Genomic DNA, 20,870 nt, shown 5'->3' with positions numbered 1-20,870 from the left:
ATAGAAATTCTTTCTTTCTTGAAGACTGTGTGGAATTACCATACAGTCAGGTACCTTAAAAAACTATGCTTGCTCTCCTCAATGTCTGTCCATAAGACCCTGTAGTCACCAGACCAACAACAAGGGTCAAATTTTAACATGATTCAAATGGAGTACTGCTGGCCTTACTTAAGGAATATAAGGGTATATGCTAAGGAGTTAGAGTAGTTGCCTAACATATAACTTTGAACTATGAGGGAAGTGTTCCTGGTGGTGGATTCTGAGTAGATTTGGAGGAATGGCATATAAATTTGGATAAGACTTTGTTGATGTAGAGCTACTATCCCCTGGTCAATGCCAGGAGAGATAGTTCCAGTATGAATTTTGAGTTGATTTTTGAAAAAAAAATGATGGTCCATATTAAATGAAGTAGAAATGCCAGAAATGTCATGTAGACTGTGGAAAAGGCATCAGAAGACTCAGAGAAGTGGGCATGGTTCAATGAGTCTACTAAGGAAACCAAGGAAATCTACCAGTTGACTGTGCTTCCAGAGGTGCAGAAGTCGACAGAGTACCATGCAAAAATAAGGGGTACATTGTTCAGGGTAAGACCAGCATTGTTGGGAAACTCATTAATGCCTATCCTCTATGGGCTAAACAAAAAAGCTGCTATTATAGGACCAGCCCTCTTTATAACAACAGAGTCTGATACAGTTACAGAAGAGCAGGGACTACCTGGGAACACTTAATCATCCAAAGCAAGATGGGAATAATTATAGCAATGGGCAGCAAGATTGGAATGGCAGTTTGGCACCTTGACCTGCAGGGAGACAGTTAATAAGTACTAGGAGTTCCTATGGGCAAGATATTACAGAAGCTAACCAGGGTATTGTAATCCCTTGCACATTTCCTGAAACTTGTGATTCCTCAGACATATAATCCATTAACTAAAGGAAAAGTCATGTTCTTTTGAGGAAAAACTTTCCTCTTGAGAAACATATTGCGCTAGACCAAATGTATACAATAATGGTTCTATCAGCTCATCCCCACAGACATCTATATCCATAAGCTGGGGAAAAGGAAAGTCTCAGATATTCCAAGGACTCTGGACACAAGAGTCTGAGTTGACACTGATAATCAGGGACCAAAATACCATGATGGTCCTTAGAGGAGGGACACATTAGAGTTCAGAAAATAAATGAATTATTGCCCCAGATTTATCTTGCACTGGGACTACCAAATCCTCAGACCCACCAAGTGGTGATATCCCTTGTTCCCAGATGGATAATGGTGATAAACATACTAAACTAGGCAAATCCCTCAATCTGTTCCTTACCATGTGTTGTAAAAGTTACGCTAGTCGGAAAAAACAAGTGGAATCTCCTGAAACTCTTCCCCCTTTATAAAAGATAAGTCAAAAATGATATTGTATTCCAGAGGAAATGGTAAAATTAGCGTCACTGTTAAAGATATAAATGATGCAAACGTAATGGTATTCATCATATGTCCCTATTTAATTTAGCCACATAGGCCCTGAAAAAAACTAGTTAGATTGTGGCAGATGACTACAGAATACCAAATCCTAGTCATAGCCCTGATAATATCTGCTGTGCTGGATATAATATATTTCCTAGAGAAGATTGCCACAGCCTCAGGTACATAATATGTCACTTTTAATCTTGTACATATATTCTTTTCCATACTTATCAGGAAAGCCATCAAAGCAGTTTGCATTTACATAGGATATACAACAATATGTATTCACACTCTTGTTCTAGGTCTTTGTTAATTCTACTGCTATCTGTCACAATAGAAAAAAAGTGAAGAAATAAATTGTCATCTCTATTAGTTTCTTTTTTAGGATCTTGGAGTCTAATGTGAGTCCCAGTGGCAAAGTCCTTGTCATACACCCACACCCACAACATTCCCAACAAGGCCAATGGAATTCCAATTGATGCCTCTCCTTTGCTTTTATACACTGTGTACACACACACACACACACACACAACCATATATACATACCCCTGAACACCTCACCCCCACCATATATTTATTTATATGTTACAGTGTTTTATATTTTTGAAGCAATGCCATATATGTTCTTCCTTGTGGACAACTTTGAAGATTAGATATTTTTTTCTATGCATATATTTGGAGAATAGGGCTTAGAAAACTGTAACTTGCAAAAGTTATATAAAATATAAAGCCATTACGATATTTATTTACAATCCATGCTCCCAGCCTTCTCCCTCCGTGACTGAGGCTGTTACTAACACCTCTGAGAAGTATACTCTAACAAAGGGATTTTAAACTATGACTATGGGCATTTTCAGAAAATATTGCACTCTAATGTTCAGGAAAGAGAAGAAGATAATTATGTTTTAGTTATTCATATTGATCTTCCACTTTGTTTGAGGTGATTTGATTTCCTTAAACTCTTCAGTTCACTTGTTTCCTATCAATGTGCCTCTGTTTTTACATAGTTAGAAGTAGGATGATATTAATTCTTCCAATTAATGAATGTGAGATATCTTTCCATTTATTTGTATTGTCTTCAGTTTCTTCATCAATTTTTAATATCTTTTACATTCTTTGTTAAATGCACACCTAAGTATTTTATTTTTTTAATACTATTGTAAATGGTGGTGTTTTCTTAATTTCTTTTCTGGATAGCTTGTTATTAGTGTATAGAAATTAATGTTATTAAAGTTTCTGTATATGCAAAGCAATCTACAGATTCAACATAATCCCTATTAAAATTTCAATGGCATTTTTCACAGAAATAGAAAAAAATTTAAAATATGTATGAAAACACAGAAGACCCCAAATAGCCAAAACAATCTTGAGTAAAAATGACAAAGCTAGAGATTTCACACTACCTAACTTCAAGATCTATTACAACTTATAATATCAAAACAGCATGGTGCTGGCATAAAAACAGACATATCAAGCAATGGAACGAGACAAAAAGCCCAGAAATAAACTCACACATTTATGATCAATTGATTTTGTGTTATTTCTTTGTTCCTCTCTTTCTCTCTTGCTGTCTTTCTTTGTGACTTAATGATTTTTTTTTATAGTAGTATGCTTTGATTTTCTTTCTCTTTATCTTTTGTGTATCTATAACAGGTTCCTTCATTGTGGTTACTTCACTGTGGTTACATAAAACATTTTATAATTATAAGTCACTTTAGGCTGGTAACAAATTAATTTTGACTGCATACAAAAACTCTACACTTCAAATTCTTATCCCTCCTCATTTTATATTATTGATGTCACAATGTACATCTTTTATACATCACATATTGATTGGCAAATTATTATAGCTGTAGTTATTTTAATACATTTTCTTTTAACTGTTATACTACAGTTAAAATGATTTATACTCTACCAATACAGTATTACAGTGTTCTGACTTTGACAATATTCTTACCTTTGTGGTGATTTTTATACTTTCAGCATTTCTTATAAAGCAGTTCTACTGATGATGAACTTGCAAAGCTTTCTTTTTCTTTTATTATTGTCAGAGAAAATCCCTATGTCTCCTTTATTTCTGAAAAACAGCCTAGTAATTACTAGGTATAGTACTGTTTTTGTTGGAATTTTTTCCTTCATTTCTTTGAATATATTATCACAGTCTCTCTAGCCTGCAATGTTTCTGCTAAGAAATACACCATAAGACTGATAATCTCATTGAGATTCCCTTGCACATGAAAAGCTGCTTTGCTTTTGTTGTTTTCAAAATTCTCTCATTGCTTTTGACTTTTGAGCATTTGATTATAAAGTATCTTTGTGAAATCTTTATATTTAATTTATTTGGGGATTCATGGATTTGGATATTTATTTCTCTCTCCAGATTTGAAAAGCTTTCTGTTATTGTTTCTTTAAGTAAGCATTTAGTCAGTTTTTTCTCTCTGATCCTTCTGTAATTTCCATAATATATATATATATGGGTTTGCTTGATGTTGTTCCATAAGTCCTATAGGCTACCTTTAGTCTTTTTTATCCTTTTTAATTTTGATTATTTCAACTGTAAAATTTCAAATGACTTGTCTCTGTATTTACTGATTCTTTCTTTTTTCCTGATCAAGTCTGCTGTTGAAGTTCTCTGTGGAAGTTTTCAGTTTAGTAACTGTGTTCTTTAACTCCAGAATTTCTGTTTTATTCATTTTTATTATTTCTCTATCTGTTAAACTTGTCACTTTTTTCCTAAATTGACTACTGTTTTTTTTCTTTTTCTTTTCTTTTTCCTTTTAGTTGCCTACCTGTATTTCTTGTAGCTCACTGGGTTTCTTTAAGATGCCTATTTTGAATTCTTTCTTGGGCAGCTTGTAGATCTCCATTTCTTTAGGGTCGATTATTCATGTTTAATTTTTCTCCATTGGTAGTATCATAATTCCTTGATCATATATGATTCTTGTGGCTTTTCACTGATACCTAGACTATTGAAGAAGTAGGCACCTATTCCAGTCTTTGCAGTCTAGCTTTGGCAGAGAAAGCCCTTTACCAGTCAATCTGTCCACAAATTCTTGGTGGGCTTTCTGGAGGGATCTATAGGCAGATTTGCTACTGGAGTACTCAAACAGGCTAGCAGATGGACAGGGGCTGATCTTTTGCTGGAGTTGGCTATGAGTCTGAGTCCATCAGTACTGAACAGGCACAGTGATAGACCCGGTGCCTGTCTCTACAAGGAATTTAGAATGTAGAATTCCTGTCTCTGGCATTTGAGTTTTGCTTTACAAAATCAAATATTGTCTTAAAGTTTATGGAATCTGATTAAGATGCTCTTAAGGGACATACTATTCAGTGGAAAAGGGGATTACAGATCATGTATTTGGGGTGGCAGTTATTTATAAATGGTAAGGCCACTTCATGCTTATTCTTCAGTGACATTAAATTATGCAATAAACCAATTAAATGAAGAATCTATTAGAAAGTAATTTTGTATCATATTGAGCTGATGAAATGGCTAGAGAACTAGATATAGAGTTAGGATAGTTGGAAGAAAAAGCAACAGGAACACTACAACTCTTGTGACATCATCATGAAAATGAATGTTCTCTAATTATTTCTTACTTTTTTATGTGATTTAGCTCAAGATGTAAGTACTAGGAGAAGTCCATTTGGCTGAAATTAGGTCACAGATAAAACTGTTGCCCATGTGAAATGTCTGCCAACAAGAATTTATTAGAATATCTGAGGGTCATTTGTTTTTGTAGCAGAAGAACATGACATTTGAATTTACTGACCTACAGGACTGGACCCAATGGCATAGAGTTAATTTTCTAAAATGAAATATGGTTGTCAGAAAGGGGGAAGTAAAAAATAAATGAATAAACAAACATCTATTATTTTGAATTGGACACAAAAAAGGACCAGGCTTGAGCAATAAGTCAGAAAACAATTTAATAGATCACTAGGTCCTCAATGTATGATGACTAGAGAATACTGAGTCTAGTGTGTTTACAGTTAGAAGTCTGGTAGCTTTAGGGAAAGTAAATTGGGCTGGAAGGGTGACAAAGCAGGGCCTGCCAAAGATTGTGACCAAACTCTAGATCATATCTAACCTGTGTTCATATTTCAGTTTATTTTCTTGTGTAATCTGAACATAATCTCTATCTTCAGATTTAAATTTAAATTCCCTTTACTTAATTTTCACACAATTTTACACTCAAGCAAATAAGATATTTTAATATAATTTTGCCAAAGAATGAGTGGATTAAGAAAAATTTATGTAGTTAATTCCAATATGCATTTGATTTTTACATTGACCAGTTTTTATGTTGTCAAGGACTCATAATTTCCGTACCTTGTGCTATATAGATCAATTTCAAAAAGACATTTTTGTAATTTACTTCATATTATCTATTAATAATTTTGATATTTCATGGTATTACCATGTTATTTCTATATTACATATTTATCTCACATGTGGCAGTCTAAGAATTGTGTATGAATTAGCTCATGTAAATTTAGGGGGACAGGTGACTGGAAAAGGCATCTAGTTGGATTGATAAGGTATGAGGAGCCATGTTACTCTAGGTTCTTCAGAGAAAGAGAACCAACGAGTTAACTATCTATCTATTAAATATCTATCTATCTAATTTATTTTATGGAATTAAAGAGATTGACTCATGCGATTGTGGAGATTGAGAAAACCAATATCTACAGATAGGCCAGCGGGCCTGAGTACAAGGGAAGCTTTGATAATGCAGCTCAGGTCCAAAAGCAGACTACAGGCAGAACTCCCTCTTCTCTTTATAAGGCAGTTTTTTATTCTTAAGGCTCTCAACAGATTGAGTGTAGTCCACCTACATTATAGAGGATAATGTGTTTTAATCAACTCTCCTGATATAAATGTTAATCTCATCCAAAAAAAAATATCTTCACAACAATATTGAGACTATTGTGTGACCAAATATCTGGGTACTGTGGCCTAGCCAAGTTTTCACATAAAATTAACCATCACAGGAAGCCTTTACCACAAAAGGGAATTGTGGAGAGAGATGTTCTCTGATACCACTGTAGGACATTATTATGTCAGAACTAGGAGAGGCTTCATTCAGAATCTCAACTTCCGCACTTCGATGATCTTATTAAGTTTCTCTTTTAAGTTTCTGTATCTACATCTGTAAATTGTATGAAAATATATCCTTTTAGAAATTTTATAAAAAATAATATATATGCAATGCATGCCATTTAAAAATATTTAGTATCCACTAACTTGAACATATTCCTTCCATCACCTTCTAGTGATAATCACTTATAATATGGATAACAAAAACAATCAAAATAATCTATTCAGGAAAATTTATTTCACATAGTCTCCTCTCAATACTCTAAAACATTCTGAAGAATATAAACTATTTATTAAGAATGTCTTAGTTTGCATTTAAACTCTGTTACAGAAAAGGGGTAAGTAAATGTATTTTTTCAAGACAAATACATTAACTATTTGTAAAAATCTTTCATTCTTTATCCTATATTGCTAAAGTAAATGTTTTATGAAGTGATTAAATGTATATTATTATCTGAATTTGTTTTCTTAAAGGAGAACAACAAATTATATTTGTATGTAACAAAAGATGTCAATATCTAGATAACAACTTGGAAATCCCGCATATGCATTAAATAGCATTTTACCAAGATAAATTGTCTTTATTTTAGCACTGTGTTGAAAGCCTACTGTAAATCTATTATCCATGCCTCATAATCCTGGCTTTTTATCTCTGCAATATCTAGTTTCAACATTGGTCTCAAGTATGTTTTACAATCCATTCCTGTTGTCAGTCATTGCTGGGATCCATGATTTTTCAACTTTGAAAATACATGAGATAGGTGTAATTTGACTTGTTGCTTCTGACAGAAAACTAAAGATTTTCCCCAGGGACTGCTCTAAATCTGAAAAGTATGTTTGTGATTTCCCAGGAGGTGCTTAGAGATATTTTCTATAATGCTCACATTGCCTATTCCTTATTGAAAGATGTCTTGTTGAGTGTAAGAAGTCTTGTGGCATTGTAAAAAGAACACTGTGGTAAAAATCTGAAGTTTTGGTTTCCTGTCTAGGCTCTGTCACACTGAAATTAGGTAAGGGAATTCACAACTATAAGTTTTCATTTTATTAGTCTGTAAAAGTAGAGGGTGGAAATGGTGGTGTTTGGAAAGGTTCATGTAGAATGATCTCCCTGTTAAAGGATTATATTATTTTCTATTATAATATTAGTAAGTTCTGGTTTTGTTTGTCATGTGAAAGCTTTGACATCAGTGCCTATGTTTGGAAAATCTTACATTTATGAGGGATATTTTATCATTAGCATTTTAATATAAATGTAGCTGAATTGGTACTTGAGGAATCTATTTTTTTCCTGTATGCAATATTGGCTGTCTGTAATATTACATAGTAGTAGAGGTTTTGACCATAAGTGAAACAAACCAAAAAAATCCAATTCCCTTTCTTCAACTTCATTTGAATACAGATAATGAATTTACTTTGATCTGTTGGTTTGGTCAATAACATTGCTTTTTACCTAAGAACTCTCTCCCCAGCACTCTTGCACATACAGTTTCACACATATCACAAAAGTCTTAGTTTGTGTGACTCCAGTGTATGACCATTCAAAACTACATTATTTATAGTCATCTGCTTATGAAACAGTCACTATTGCTTCTACTCAGTTTCTAAACTCTCAATTATTCATTGTTACATTTATTCATTCATTTTTCACTTATTTATTCAGATCATATATTTTAGGAAATATCTTAGACTTGCCTTTTGAATCATTAGCACATCAACATTCTTGAATTATGTATCAGAGTAGATGTCTAAGATGTTTCCTAAAATATATGATTAGTACAACCCCTGGGGAAAGTAATTTAGAGATACCTCAAATAGCTAAAAATAGGAATAATTTATTTTTACTTTGAGGTTTAGTAAAATTTTTTTACCTTATTGAGATACAATTGATATACAGACAATTGCACATAATTAACATAGACAATTTCTTTATTCATTCTTCTGTAGATGGACATTTGGATTGTTTCCATATCTTGGCTATCATGAATAATACTGCAGTGAACACAGGAATTCAGATGTCTTTTTAAGATCTGGATTTCAATTTTTTTGGATATATACCTGTAAGTGGGATTGTTGCATCATACTATTTTTAATTTTTGAAAAAATTCTATGATAGTTTTCAGAGTGGCTACACCCATTTTCTATTTCCACCAACAATGTTTCAAGGTTCTAAATTTTTCACAAACTTGTCAACACATTTTTTTAATGATAGCCATTCTAATAGGTGTAAGTTGATATCTCATTATTGTTTTGATTTTATTTCCCTGATGATTACTAATATATTGAGCATCTTTTCATCTGTTGGTCATTTGTCTTCTTAGGGGGAATGTCTATTCAAGTCCTTTGCCCATTTTTAACTGTTTTTTTTTTTTTTTTCTCTTGAGTATTAGGAGTTCCTTATATATTTTGGACGTTAACTTCTTATCATATGTATGGTTTGTAAATATTTTCTCTCATTCTGTAGGTTGCCTTTTTACTTTGCTGATTTTTTTCTTTTGATATATAAAAGCTTTTTAGTTTGATGTAGTTCTACTTATCTATTTTTTCTATTGTTGTCTGGAAATTTGTTGTCATACTCAAGAAATTATTGCCAAGACCAACATCAAGAATCTTTTCCCTTATTTTTATCCTAGAAGTTTCATAGATTTTGTGTTCAAATTTTTAATACATTTTGAATTAATTTTTGGCACATTTTAATTTATATTTCTAATTGGTCATTAGTATTATTTAAACATAGTTTAATTTTGTATATTGACTGTTTATTGTGATATTGCTAAATTCTATTTCTTTTTCAAACTTTTATGCTTTAATTTTCTTCTCTATTGTCCTGGTAAGGATTTTCACTATGATATTTCTTACAAGTGGTGGCAATGAATATTATTGACTTGTTCATGATCTTAGGGAAAATATTTAGTCATTCATCTTTATGTGTGATGAAAGTTGTGCAGATGCCCTTTATCTACCTAGTTGGATGGCAGGCTTTTGGTTTTTCAAAAACATGAATGAATGTTGAATTTTGATAAATGCTATTTCTGAATCTATTGAGATGGTTGTGTATTTTTCATTTTTAGTCTTTTAATAGAGCAAATTATAAGGATTGATTTATAAATATTAAACCATCCTTGCATTCCCAGGATAAACGCAACTTGGTTGTAATATGTGACCTTTTTATATATGGCTGAATTCAATATGTTAAATTTGGGACAAATATTTTTGAATGTGTGTTCAGAGATATTTCTCCATAATTTTGTTGCAATCAATTTCTAACTTTGGCATCACATTAATGCTCCTTTATAAAAGGAGTTGGGCTATATACCCTCTTATTTCCCAGAAGAGTTTGTCTAGAATTATATTATTTTTTAAGATGTTTGTTAGAATTTACCAGTATAGTCCTGTGGGCTTAGAGTTTCTTTGTGGGAAATTGTAACTGCAAATTTAATTGCTTTAAAATACAGTGTTATTTAGGATATGTATTTTTTTCATGACTGAGCTTTGGCAAATAGGTTAATTTTGAGATGCTTCTACAATATATATCAGCTATTAAATTGCTGGCAATACTTTTTTATCATTTTAATATTGAGGGAGTTGCAGTGTTTTTCCCTTTTAAAATTCTAATTGGTCATCTGTGTCTTCCTTTTGTTTTTTCTTATCAGTTTGGCTAGACGTTTATAAATTTAATTGAACTTAGAGTAATTTGGGGCTTCTTTGATTATCTGTTGGTTTTATTGTTGTCATTTTCATTTATTCTTTTTTTTTAATTTGTTTTTATTTCATGAAATTATGGGAGTACAAACATGTTGGTTACATGTTATGACTTTGCCACATGCCAACCATGATTTGAGATGTGTTCTTTAGCCCCCTACAATGCTCACCGCATCCATTAGTTGTGAGTTTACCCATGCCCAACCCCCACACTCCCAAAGAATATTACTACTGTGTGAGCACGTTAGTGTTGATCAGTCAGTGCCAGTTTGATGGTGAGTACATGTGGTGCCTATTTTTCCATTCTTGTGATACCTCACTTCTGAGGATGAGCTCAAGCTCTATCCAGGAAAATATAAGAGGCACTAAATCACCATCATTTTTTATAATTGAGTAGTATTCCATTGTATACATACCACATTTTATTAATCCACTCATGGCTTGACAGACACTTAGTAAGACTGGCCTTTATAAAAAAATCTCAAAGCAACAAATGCTGGCAAGGATGCGAGAAATAGGAACACTCTTACACTGTTGGTGGGACTGCAACTTAGTGCAACCTTTGTGGAAAAGAATTTGGAGATACCTCAAAGAGCTACAAGTTTTCATTTATTCTTGCCATCATCATTGTTAATTCCTTCCTTCTGCTTATTTTGGATATTTTTTTTTCAATTTTTTGAGAACTTTCTCACTATAAAAGCTATAAACTTCCCTTTCAAACTACTATACCTGCATCCTACAAAATTTAAAATGTTATGCATTCATTTTTATTCAATTGTATTGCATTTTCCTTTTCATTTCTTTATTAACCAGCAGATTATTCAGTAATATAGTGTTTAATTTTTAAATATTTGATTTTCAGATATTGTTTCTAGTTTAATTTTACTGGATTCAGGTAGTATACTTTACATAATCTTTTTAAATTTATTTTAAACTTTTGAATACTTTTATTGCTTGGAATAGGTGTTTATTGTATTTGAACTTGAAGATAATGTATACCTGCTTGAAGCTCTGACTCAAGGGGGGAGGGAGGGCAAGGGCAATATATGTAACCTTAACATTTGTACCCTTATAATATACTGAAAAAAAAAAGAAAAAAAAAAAAGAAAAGAATGTGTACTTGCTGCTGTGTGGTGTAATAGCCTATAAATATCAATTTATTTAGTTAAGTGTTGTGTTATTGAATTCTATTATAGTCTACTGATTTTCTACTAGCTCTCTGAATTACTTAGAAATAAGAGCTGAACATTTAATTTTTAAGAATAATTTCAAGGTTTATTGAGATTTAATTGACAAATAAAGTACTATTTTTTTAACATATATAATGTGATGATTTGATATATACATTTTGTGAAATGATTACCACTATTAAGTTAGATAACACATCTACTACCTCATCTAGTTACCCTTTTTGTTTTGTTTTGTATTGTATTTAGAATATTTAAACAAATTTCAAGTATACAATTTAGTACAAAATGTAACTTTTTAATGGATGAGGACAACATAGATTTTATATTGTTGGATGCTGCATTTTGTTGTATTCCTTTAAAAAGTGTTTGATTTCACTCTGAAATAAGGAATCTATTATATTTTTAGAGTCTTGATCTTAAGGCTTGCTATGGCAAATGCAGAGCACCCTTTAATTTAGGACTAATTTAATTCCATTACTTATGCATTACCATTTTAAATCTCTTCTTATGTCTCTTACACCTTTCCTCTCTGGCTGGTGGGAAGAAAAACCATTTCTAGCCTTCTGTGAACTCTGATAACAGTTTGGCCTACTATTTTCCACTATTTTTTCTTTTATAATCTCAGATGGACTCATGCTTTCTCTAATAAATGTCCAGAGAAGTATGAAGCCAAAGGTTAAAGTGGATCCTTCTGTATATGTTTAGATATCTCTCTCTTCCTCTTTCTATACATATTTTTTAGTCTTATACTACAAAATACAGCAACCTTGGCCTTCCCAAGTTTCAATCTGTCTCTACAAATCAGAGAGTTCCCTGGGTTCTGTTTGGAATCTGCTTCCCTACTCCTTAAATTGGTAATTGCCTCCAGGCAATAAATTGGCATAATCAAAAGCCTCACCTCATTTGTTTTTCTTCTTTCAGGAATCACAATCTCATGTTGCTTGTTTCCAATGTTTGAAGATTGTCATTTAATATATTTTTTTCATGTTCTAGTTGTTGAAGATAATAAGGTAAATCCAGTCTGTTACTCTATCATAACTAGAATCAGAAATCACAAATTGGAATATATTTTTTATACAATTATATTTTTTGCAGATTTATTTTTCTTGTGTATCACTTGTAATAGCAAGAAAAAATGGTTCTAATATTTATATTAGAAGTAACATTTTTAGGTCATATTAGCACAGCCAAATTTATCCAGGGGAACATAATCCTTATCCAAATAACAATGCACAGACAATTTATGTAACCAAAGCATTTATACAACCATAATATTCAGGAAAAAAAGTTAAAAAACCCAAAACAACACATTGTATGCCTGTATCAAAACACATGTACCCTACAAACATATAGAACAATTATGTAGCCTTAATAATTAAAAAAAATTTTAAAGAAATTTAAGTCATTGTTATTGGCAGTTGATGTATAAATGTTAATGGCAGGAGAAGTTATGAGTTGAAGAATTGTCTCATATAATTTCCCAAATAAAATATTCCCATGGCTAGAGTAAAAAAAAAAAAATTACTTTTTTTATTCCAACTTACAATGTTATTTGAAATGTCTTGTGCATTCCATTTTTCTAATGACTTACAAACCCAATTTATGAAATCAAATAAGTTGAAGAGTCCCTTGAAGTTGTTATTTGATATTTTAAAAGTTCTCTGGTTAACAAATCTATCACCCTTATTTAAACATATTAGCATAGGTATAGTGATCATCACACCAGAATTTTTTAAACTATGAAACACCTCTGGAATATGTAATATTATAGGAATAATATATTTATCATTCAATAGTGATTCATTTTTTTCACAAAAATGTCTTTCTTAGATAGATTTATTTATTTTCACATTCATTCATTTATTCATTCTTCAATCACTGTTTGTTTATTTACTATGTGGTGCATAGTGCCAGAGAGTGCAAAAATAATACAACATCTGTGAATTTAATTTATATCACTTCTTTCACTTTTCATTTTAAATCTTTTATGTTGTCAATGATCATAGTGGCCGCATAATTTGAAAATAGTGAAAACAATGTAAATGTGTAGTTCTCCCTCTTCTTTCTACATGGCTGGTTCTGATTTCTCCCTTCTTCAGTGTCAGAGTATGTTGCAAAAGTTTTGGGTCCTATGGCCTTCCAGTTACTTTCATTTCTTAAAATTTCTTGTTTCTCACTGTGGGCTTGTAGTGGTCAGAAGTAATGTCAAGATTCAGTTATGATAGTAGAAATATGAACAAACACCATTTACGTTACCCACTCAATGGGCTGTTCCTTCATGATAGATACTGATAGTTGTTGAAGATGGTTCTGATAAATGTGGAAATTCTAGCACCAGTAGGTGTGGACAGCAGGCAGATGGAGGGGGTCATCTCAAGTGAATTCTTCAAGTACTATTTCCTAATCCAAGGATATAGAGTGTAGGAATTACTTTGCTAATTTTGTTAGTATTTCCTGTCTCTTAGTGGTTCTTGAAAGTTATTTCTTTGCATCTATAAGAGGATCTTTCCTCAGGAATCAGTTCTGCCTATATCCTCAGCACTTTCTAGTCTCTGACATTCTTCCTGACCAAGACTCCTTAATCTCCCAACCCCTGCTCTTTGTAAGACAATAGAGAAATCTCTTGATCTGGTTTACATCTGGAATTTTGCTTTACTTTCAAACCTTATTACATACTGTTTTATCTATTTAAGGCTGCAGGTCAGGAACAGGACAATATACATTTTAATCTAGTGTGTGGTAAAGATATGTGCTTATCATCCACATGAGTGTGTTGTGACTTGAGTAATAATTTCCTGTTAGAATTCAAATAAAAAATTTGAAATTTCAGTGTGTTAAATATAATATTTTTGCTGCTATTGCTTTACAGTACCAAAAACTTTAATCTCTATACTTCATACATTTGTTGCATGCCTATTATATGTCAGGGATTGTCTCACTTTTGGGAATACAATAATGAACAAACCACACATAATTAGACATATAAAAGGAGTTCATTTATTAGTTATTGAATGAAAATAATAAATACATAAGTGAATGCAGAGTTTAGAAGATTTGACAATGCTATTTGTGGGGGAAAAACAGTTTCTGTTCTGCTCCACATGCATACCCTAAAATAATCATATTTAGGAGAATAACGATATGGAATTTCTAAATTTTAAAATAAGTTCACTCTAAGGAGCCCCTATAGTTTAGTTGCCACGTAGCATCAGTGAGAATCAGAGCACTTTTCCTATGCAAACACTTTTACCAACATAAGGTTGATAAAATTTCAGAATTAAAATAAAGTGCAACTTTAAACAACTGTTAAATTTGGTATTATAAAAAAGATTATTTGCCCGGGCTTAGTAGGATCAATGATGTGCTTGAAGAAGTATCTTGCTGTACCTCCAGTTAAGTGCAATGCTGTAAAGGTCCCCAGAACAAAATTGATGTATCTGAGATGTTATCCAGGATGTACTCTTATGCTATTTTTGCAAGCTGCTTTCATCATACTCAGAAGGATTTGTCAAGATGCTTACCTGTTGTGAAATGCAACATGATTTCTTGAGGGTGCAATCTAAAGCTGAGTTATGTCGTCTCCTCCTTAGCACTGCTATATCAGTGCCTATGAGATTGTAATTCTTTCTGGCTACTCTTTATTCAGTGGTTGCTGTACAAAATGGGGGACAAAACAAATGTATGTCATGCTCTAAGACTACCGTATGTCACATGTATTAACCAAGAGTTAAAAAAAGAAAATGTACAGAATGTTTCTTTCCCTATAAACTCTTCTATCATAAGTCTTAAATACAATTTTCATTTTTGGCTCTTTTAAGTTGAAGCACAGAAATCTACTTCTCTTATTTTTTACATATAGTAAGCCGATTTACCTTAAGGAGTTTAAAGTCATGAAGTTAATGCCTTCTTATTAACATTAAACATTTTAAAATGGAAAATCATTCAGTTTCCACAATAAATTACCTACAAATAGTCTGGTGTACCATTCTTATTTTATATTCTTTTATAAAATATGCTTTTGGTATATAAATACATGCCAGATAAGAAGTGTTAAAGAAAATGTAGTTAACTCTCAAATATATAGAAATTATTGGTCAGGAAAAGAGGGGATGACATTTTAAAAGAATGTAGCTATGGTGGAGGGGTCGAAATTTTGCCTGTATTGTCAGTTTGTGGAATATCCACATGTTAATCAAAAAACCAATTGCAAAATTATTATTCTAGGTTTATACAGAATTAGACTATAAGTGATTCTTCTCAATATTTGCGAATTTTGATTGCCTGTTTTCAAGGAAGTCCTGAATTTCCAAAAGTAATTTTCTTTTAATAAACTAGATTTTATATCTAAGAAAGTGATGAGAAATCTGTGACATGCCAGCATTTGTAAATAGTCAATGCATAAAATTTGATATCGTATCATAACTATGTGCATTTCTATTTCATTGATGAAATAGAAAGCATTTTGGGATGATGTTGCTGGCACATAAGCAAGTACTGCCCAGCATTAAAAGTTGTCGCATTTCTGGATGGTAAATGAAATTAGGCTAATATTTGAAAAAATAAGGGGATAGGTAATGTAAAACAGGTTCAATACATTATCCCCATCCTCACTTGCTTTCCTTTCAAATGCATTCTGCTCCTTTCATTCTCTTTATTCTTCCATTCCCCATCCCTACTGGCTCTCTTTACTTCTTACTTCCCTTATCTCTCCTCCCCTTTCCCTCTGCATTGAAGTACACTACTTTGAAACATACCTTGTTCTTATCTTATCTTTTATCTTTTCTTTCTCACAGCTCTTTTCTATTGCATGTTGACTAAGTTTCATGGGAATCTTTATTTGTTGCAGAACTCTAAATATACCTGCCTACGGGATGCAGTCTCTCCATATAAACATACATATAGCAGGAGATATGAATGCCCAGTCCAGGACTGCAGGGTGGGATTGGTAAAAGTAAAGATATTGGTCAGTCATTTTGTGAGCTAGCAGATATAAATAAGCTTTACTCACAATGAGTTTTCTTCATATGGGATAAATTTATTGCAATAGTTTTCTCTTGTGTCTGTTGTAATCCATTTCAAACACGCATCTCAATGTGAGATGACTCTCTCCATTCCATTGCTTTTCTTTTCTTAAGCATGCCTACATTCTTTTTTATTCATCTGTGCCTGAGGTCAATGACCCACATATCCCTCTTCTTGCTTCTGGCTATGTGTACTTTTTTATGTAGGCTGTTATTGATTTTATTCCCTTATTGTTTTTTCATCTCCATTGTTGACGTTGGTGTTTTATAAGAATGACTATATTAATCATAATTCTAAACATTTAATATCTCATATTGTGGCCCAAACATATTAATTTAAGCTCTGTGTTCACTCTTGACTTTCATATTGAACATTGGCATTAGGACCTTAAAGTGGAATCCAGAATATGAAAGTATAAAACTATTAACTTTTTGATATCAACAATCTCATTATTTATTGCCATTTATTTTTATTTATTACTCAAGAAAAAAAAAATCTATCATTGCTCCACGCCAGCTTTAAGTGCAGTAGCAGATTTAAAGATGAATTCAGACTTCAGACTTCAGCTTTCCCCCGAGGCTGATGGACTTCTTCTTTCAAAGTAGGACACTTCTATCTGATGGCATTAACCATAAAATCCCCCATTTCAAGTCTATGATATCCTGAAGGACAACGGCTCATTTCATTTCTTATCAAGAAATCGGGCAGATCAGTCATATTTCCCGAATCAAATGACATTTCAGAAAATTCATTTGAACCAAAAATGAGGTTTCTTCTCTGCAGATGCCAATTAGTTTAAAAGTGGTTTCTGATGAAAATTTTCAAAATAACTGAGTGGCTCATAAAAAAATCCATATTTGCATGCATATGACTATACCAGCTCATATTTCATACACACACACCCATATACATGCATGTATACACACATCCATCCGCACGCACACACACACACAAAGGTTCCCCAAGTGCTACAGCTAGCCACCCTGTCATGCAGTATAAATCTTTAATTTTAGTGATCCACATTAATAGTAAAATACTTAAGATCTTTTTTCCCTCCTTTTTTTTTTATCCCATTACCCTGGGTATTCCAGTGGGAGTGTACTTGCTCATTTGCTCCCTAAGTACACAAAATTAGCTGCTTATCGGTTGATCTTCTTACATGATCCTTTAAAAACCCTTTGTGTGTGTGTACAGACACCTATGCAGCATCCAAGGCCGCTTTTGCCTTTAGAGGAAGCCTAGACAAGCCACCCCCAGCCTTTTTCTTACCCATTCACACTGGGCTCAAGCCTAATTAAATTGCTCTCAAAGACAAGAAGGGATGAATTTTCTTCTTTCCATCTCCCTTGTCACCCATTTAACTCAGCTGACATTCACTGACTCCTTTTTACTTATGTTCAAAAAAAAAAAAAAAATATGCACACACACACAAGCCCCATAAAGACAGGGTTTAGAGAGCTGGGAGAAGGAGGGAGGGACAGTGTTCGTGGATAAACTCTTAATCTGGTTAGTCCGTGTGATTTATAATTTCAGAAACAAACAATAGAAACGAGATAGAGAGAAAGTGCCAGAGGAGAGGTTTGATTTTTCTCTCTGGCTTCGATTTTATTCCATTAAACTAACACTGAAGAAGACTGAAACACACAACACGCACAGACACACAAACATACACCTCAGTGCTTCTGGTCGGTCTGTACCCCTCTGCTTCTTTTTCTTTTCCTTGGATTAATCTGATTAATGAGGGAGGGTTCAGGAACTAGGATGAGCAGAGCCTGTTAATGTAGCTCTGCTCAAGAGGGGCAGAAGGGAGCTGCAGCCACTTCGGCCGGCCTGCTATTGATTGGACTGGAGGTCACCCGGGAGCAGTGCTGCATTTCTGAAGCTGGGGTTCAGGGAGGGGCTGGAGAGCTTTGGTTAGGCCGGACAACAGGAGCCCTGTGCAAGTCAAGCTCCAGTAAGGGCCTGGGAAGAGCCAGGCAATTAGCCTTTGAAGGTCATGGCAAGTTCCCTCCCCCTCTGCTCTCTTTTCACCACAGTATCCAGCCTTCCTTCCCTCCTCCTCCTTTCTTCATCACCCATACTCCAAACACATCTGAGGAATCCATTCAATTAAATCTCTCTCGGCTCCAGCTGGCTCCTGAGTGAAAGGTCAGTAGAGTCCAGGAAAGAGAAAAAGACACGAGGAGGAGCTAGAGCTTGTGGCTGCCTCTGACCCTGCCTTTCTGCGGCTCTCTCCGCACCCCTACGCCTTGCCCAAGCTCTGGGCTGCCCACTTCCTTCCTACCTACCATATTTAATGATACCCAATGCTCAATCGCTCCCTAGCAGTGAGAGACATGCCCTGAAGCATCATTGTGGTAGGGAGGGATCGATCAGGTTTAAGGGGAAAAAAAATAATAATGATAACCCGCGGACATAATGTCAGTTTGTTTGCTGTGCTTCTTGGAGGCCTATCACTGTTTGCCTGGGCAGCCAAGCTGCTTGGGGGTGCTGTGTAGTCCTTGGTATTTTTCCCTTCCCGCATTTTGCATTTTGTCTTGCCTTAAAGAGACCTAATTAGACTGAGGCATACTCTGATGGTTTGTCTGTTTGCTGGCCTGCTTGGCTCTATAAATAGTATAGAAGAGAAAAAGTAAAGATGACTGATTCTGTTTCTGCAAAGCTTATGTTTCAAGTTAACCAAGAAACAGCATATTTAAATATCTGTGCTAATAAGAAAATCGTATTTTGTTTGAAGGATTCAGCTAGGCATATACAGAGTTTTTTTTTTTTTTAATCATATTATAGCTGTATGGTTTAAATTATAAAGATTAACAAAATAATTTAATGAAAGGTTTTACTCAAGGAAAAGAGTTCAGAATGAGAAAGTTTGCAGAAATACATATATACACATTCATACTTATACAACAATGTGTTTTTTCTTCTTCTTCTTCTTTTTTTTTTTTTTTAGGAAAGACCATGATCTTAGAGTAATTATTTGCTCTCATTATCTGCCAAATATTTATTTAAAATAAAGTGGAAGTTAATATGAACACAGGGCTATCATTAATAACAATTTGAACAAGGTGTAGTCTTTTCCTCACATTACTTAGAATTTGTCACATTGACGATTTAGCCATAAATATTTTATATTATGTTATTACTCCTGTATATTTTAAAAAACTTGATGGTCTTACTGTGTCCATACACTTCTAGTCTATTTATATTCTCAAGGCCCTGTACTTTTTTCTTTTTTTATAAAGAGTGCGGATACAGATTCTAACACAACTAATATCTTACTTGCAATCAGATTTTTTTGTTGTCACATTATTTTCTGCATCATTTGGTGAACCAAACTACATTTTCCTATATTCCTATTAAACTATTTGATGATGCTTTTTATTTTGTTGTATAATTGGGTGAGCAATCATGTGATAAACATAAGTTTGGTATGAAATCAAAGAAGCAATGTTAAAAACAATGAATATATCTTCAGGAAATTTTCTAAGATGTTAAATCTTTTGGAAAGAAGGATTGTAGAAACAATATTACTTCTTTGTAGATTTTATGACCACAAAGATAAAACTTGCAAAGATATCTAGTATAGTTAATGTACGATAGTTTTCTTTTATAACCTAATGCTATGATTTTTGAAATCTGTGTTAGAAGTAGAAGGTTGTATGCTTAGCTAAATTAAAAATGAGTGCGATCTGAATTGGGGTTTTGTTGTTTTTGTTGGGGGAAGATTGTGTAAGTAAGACACATGGGAAGAAGTGACATATGTAATAGCACTTTTAAATACTTTAAATTTAGGGCTTTCTTTATAAAATTACACAAGACAATACTCAGTGCCATTTGGTGTTTTTATAAACCATCTGTCTAGAATGCCTCCATGTATATGTACATAAACTAGAAAACAGCATATCTTATAAATATAGATGTTTGTACACATGTGTATATGCATGTCCCCACCTATATAGAATAATATGATCTTGCCAATTAAGGAATGTGATTATCCACTGTGGCTATGCCTATCCAATTTAATATCTTTCTGGACATCTTTTGATAGTTGAAGGAATTCTTAACTCATTAACTGAACAAATATTTATGAAGCAACTATTATATGCCAGACATTATGTCAGCTGCTGATCCCACAAAGATGAAAAACAAAGAAAGAAACACATGTGTCCTCTGCCCTCAAGGAGTCAGAGTCTAGTGGAAAGGAAAGACATTGCACAAATATTTATGACTATACTAAGTCAAAAGAGAAGTTTGAGGTATTATGGGAACATATATCAGGCCAACTGAATCTACTGAAAATATATTTCTTCATTACCAGTCATTAACTGCAGGTCCAGAATTATTCCCAGGTAACTATGAACTTCTACAAGTCAGGCAAAATGGCTTTAGTAGCCTAATGACAC

General features: G+C 33.2%; 1 long non-coding RNA gene across 1 annotated transcript in view; it reads right to left on the bottom strand.

Annotated features, from left to right (window-relative positions):
• LOC105877386 (uncharacterized) overlaps positions 1 to 15,083 on the bottom strand; it is a 54,745-nt gene extending 39,662 nt beyond the window's left edge. The window contains exon 1 of the long non-coding RNA XR_001156944.3: positions 14,967 to 15,083. This is a non-coding gene — a long non-coding RNA (uncharacterized LOC105877386). The remainder of the gene's footprint in view (positions 1 to 14,966) is intronic.
• Between the last annotated feature and the right edge of the window lie 5,787 nt (positions 15,084 to 20,870).

The sequence above is a fragment of the Microcebus murinus genome, chromosome 10 (genome assembly GCF_040939455.1).
Source record: "Microcebus murinus isolate Inina chromosome 10, M.murinus_Inina_mat1.0, whole genome shotgun sequence".
Taxonomy (NCBI): domain Eukaryota; kingdom Metazoa; phylum Chordata; class Mammalia; order Primates; family Cheirogaleidae; genus Microcebus; species Microcebus murinus.
This window is presented reverse-complemented; position numbering and strand designations above follow the sequence as displayed.